This window comes from Suricata suricatta, chromosome 10 (assembly GCF_006229205.1).
Source record: "Suricata suricatta isolate VVHF042 chromosome 10, meerkat_22Aug2017_6uvM2_HiC, whole genome shotgun sequence".
NCBI lineage: Eukaryota > Metazoa > Chordata > Mammalia > Carnivora > Herpestidae > Suricata > Suricata suricatta.
In genome coordinates this window covers 50,890,436-50,894,357 of record NC_043709.1, presented here as the reverse complement: position 1 = coordinate 50,894,357, position 3,922 = coordinate 50,890,436, and the positions used below count along the sequence as shown (strand labels likewise).

Sequence of the window (3,922 nt, the reverse complement as noted above, 5' to 3'; positions counted from 1 at the left end):
TTTTTCCTTAGCCAAGAAAAAGAAAAGGAGAAAAAAAATAAAAACCAAATAGATGGATCAGCAAAAAGAATGAAACCCAAATGAAGTCACATCCAATTTCTCCTAGAGCTCAAACTATGAAGCACTTTATAGTCTGTATACTCAGAAGGTGGAGACACTTGTGGTGATCTAGGGCATGTGCTTGAAGGGTGCAGTTAGGAAGGGCTTGGTGTAATGGCTCTGTTTCCCACTAGGTGACGCTGCTTAGCTTACTGGGGTGGGTCCATTTGTCAGGCATGCGTGCATATCATGTACATGTGCCATAGACGTGAAAATGGCATCACCCAGCTTCCTGGTTTCTGGCACAGGAACTCTGCACAGTCACCACCCTACAATCAAGCACCTCTCCTTTGTCATTGGCTTCTGTCCACTCCCAACTTCTATACAGTCCATGTCCAAACTGTCAGCCTGCTAGGCGGCACCGCCCTTTTGAATTTTATCTCAGGTGGAGCTGTGTTTCCAAAATCCTTACTTCTGAGAACCCTGCAGGTTGCACCTGCTCTGACTCTCTGGGGGAGGTCTCTCTGCTGAGCAATGGCTGGGTGCAATTCATGCAATTGCACTGCTGCAGAGGTTCAGAGATTGTGGTCTGGTGTCTGTTTGCCCCAGAAAAAGTTCATATAATCGTGTGGCAACAAAGGTTTAGAAATTATGGCAAACCACAATGCACAGCCAACTCCAGGTTTCACATATTTGTTCCAATATCAGCAAACATGGCTGTTCTCTGGGTCTGCTGGGATCTTTGCCTATTGGGAGGCCATATGAACTACCAAGTGCCCTCTAAGCAGGGGAACTGCTTCTCCCTTTGGGGGAGGGCCGGGAAACTGACCTCTCGGACCTTGCTGCCTGCTTCTGGGGATTCCCCCTTCTTCCCTACCAGCGCACTACCAGATATTGAGCTCCAGAATTTCTGATTCTACGTTTCCCTGTTTATACAGTCCTAATGGTATTGAAACCCTCTCCCTTCTCCCTGTCAATGGTTTTGGGGAACAGACTTCTTGTTCAGTCCCTTGTGAGAGTTTCCACTCTTTCTCTTTCTCTCTAGCTACTTTTTTTTGGGGGGGGGGATATTTTTCCTATACTCTCTTGAGGTGCTGCACTCCACCACCACCCACCTTTCTCTGTCTTCTCTCCACAAAATCCACTCTGCCCACATACCTGCTGAGTTCTATGACTTAAGTTATGCAGATTGCTGTGTTAATCCTCACACCAATTTCCTAGATGCGCAAAATGGTTTGGTGCTAATCTAGCTGCATTTCAGGGATGAGAGAAGTCCATGCTGCTCTGCCATCTTGGCCCCACCTCTAAGCAATTCTATACAATTATTTCAAAGATGTACATATCCCTAAAGTCACACCTGCAAGCAAAGTATATTTTAAAATTTCTAGTTTCAATCTTTGTTTTCTCCATCCTATTATCTCCTTCCCCATAGTAACTTAGTTTTAGATTGAAATTTTATTATTTATCCTTTTGTGGTCCTCACTTAGGGAAATAGTAGCATTTAAACACTTATGCTTTTAAACCTTCTAAGGCATAAACCTACTTCTAATGTATATTCTCAAGTTCAACTGTTGTTCACCAGGCACAATCACTAAAACAGAATGATTGGACCTGAATTTTATTATTAAAACTAGAGACCCACCCTCATGAATATCACAGACCTGTCAGTCTTCTATGACACTGGCCCTTCATTAGGACCAACCTAGTTTATTCCAAAAGATCCCTTAAACTTTGAATCTTAGGAAACAAGTTTTGGGCTCCTGAACATTTCCCACATATAAACCCCTAGCCTCTCCTAATATGATTATATTTACCCCACCAACTCCCTACTCAGAGCACATATCTAAGAGAAAGATAGCTTTTATTTAGTCTCACAAAACAAAAAAGGAAAGAAAATCCGGGTATACACTTCTGTCAGGATCCTAGTTCTTCTTGCCTTCTCTCAGTATAATTGAAAGGTACCTAGCTTTGCAGAACAAACAATCTTTGGAGAATAGATCTATTCCAATTTGACCTTCTGTCTTGACCAAAAGAAGGCTGGTAAAGGTTTTTCTGGAAGGCAAGAGAATCCTTACATAAGTACTAAGACTAGCAGACATCATCTAGCAGTTGAGGAGAAGATTTAAGAATGGTCATTGATTTCATGAAAATAGCAGGATAATGACTTATAGAAGTTTTTCATAACCACCGTTCATATAGTCTTCATAGAAAATCCATAAGATTTATAGCACTCTAATCTTTTTCTAAACAGATGAGAAAATAGTGGCTTGTTCCAAACCATGCAGCCAAAATAGGTAGAAAAAGGAGAAATGAAACCCAACTGGTTTAACTTTAATGCTCATACTTTTTTCACTAGTTCACATAATCAGTCACTTTAGGTACAAGAACAATAAATCAAAAGCTGACTGTACAAACCTATGCTTTTAAAAGAATACCAATAGAATTTTACAGCTTGCTCTTGTCAAATATTTGGAAAAATAAAATTTGCTTTCAGAAAAACCTTTGATTTTCATAGAAAATAAACTACTCCTTACTGATTTTAAAAAAGATTTTGTTTCTGTCCCTGAAAAAGAAAAAAATTTCACATCAGTTTATTTTTAGAAAATATATATATAAAAATACAAGAAGTGGAACTCTGACTTGAGCAAACTGGGTGGTGAATGGTGGTCTGATATGCTTCCAGAAGTACAGGTGTGGAGATGGAGAATCGAGGTTCCATGTTAGTCATATTATTTGAGTTGCATGGCAGACGTCCAAGCGGAGATATCAAGTACAATATACTTAACAGACAAGCTGACTCCTACTTACCTCTAGAATTGTATTTCCCTCATCACTTTGTTCATTTCTGACAACACTCTAGTCATATTGTTCTATCTTCTGCTCCTCAGACGGCCAAGCTTGTTTCTGTCTTAGGCTTTTGTACTTACTCCCTCTACCTGGACGCTCCATCTTCAGATTGTCTTACTGTTAACTATTTTTATTATCTCCCACCATAAATTAAACACCATCACTGAGAAGCTTTCCCCTAAACACCCAACTGCAATAGCATCACACTGCCCCTCACACTTTATAAATTATCTTGTTTTATTTCATGACTCATCATCTCTCTGAAATTCTTTTCATTTATTTATTCTCTGCTTCTCCTGTACTAAACATAAGGTCTATGAGAATGAGACTATTGTCTGCCTTATTCATCACTAGATCTTCAGTACCTGTCACATAGTAGGCGGCCAATAAATTTTCATTGACTAAAAGAAGGAAATAATATACATGAATGCATTAGTTTGTTATTGGTGTTGTCAGAGCCACCTCTTGTGATAAGTACTATTCAGTCCCTAGCCCATCGATTTCCCTTTACAGTGTCCAGCTATTTATGATGTTCCTAGCTTGTGCTCAGGGGTGAATTCCTCAGGTGTTCGCAGGTAGAAGTTCTTCAGATTTATAGACTGTGACATCTTCAGAGTAGTAAAGTCACCCTCCCAAGGCCACAGTCATTTGGTGTTGGTACTAGGGTTAGAATCCAAACTTGAGGCTTTTTAAACTGTATTGTGCTCCACCATGGTAAGTATTCAGATCCTCTAAAAATTCTAAGAATGGGATCAATAGATAAAAGAGAGTTTTTCCACAAACATAAAGATTCCCAAAGCATTTTGTGACGTTTATAAAAAATATTCAGGGGCGCCAGGGTGGCTCAGTCGGTTAAGCCTCCGACTTCGGCTCAGGTCAGATCTCACGTTCGTGGGTTCGAGCCCCGCGTCAGGCTCTGTGCTGACAGCTAGCTCAGAGCCTGGAGCCTGCTTCCGGTTCTGTGTCTCCTTCTCTCTCTGCCCCTCCCCCTCTCATGCTCTGTCTCTCTCTGTATCAAAAATAAATAAAACATTAA

The 3,922-nt window shown here is 40.5% G+C and overlaps 1 long non-coding RNA gene across 1 annotated transcript in view; it reads right to left on the bottom strand.

Moving 5' to 3' along the window:
• Positions 1-1,918: 1,918 nt before the first annotated feature.
• LOC115305040 overlaps positions 1,919-3,922 on the bottom strand; it is a 24,770-nt gene continuing 22,766 nt past the window's right edge. Inside the window, exon 4 of the long non-coding RNA XR_003914736.1 lies at positions 1,919-2,091. This is a non-coding gene — a long non-coding RNA (uncharacterized LOC115305040). The remainder of the gene's footprint in view (positions 2,092-3,922) is intronic.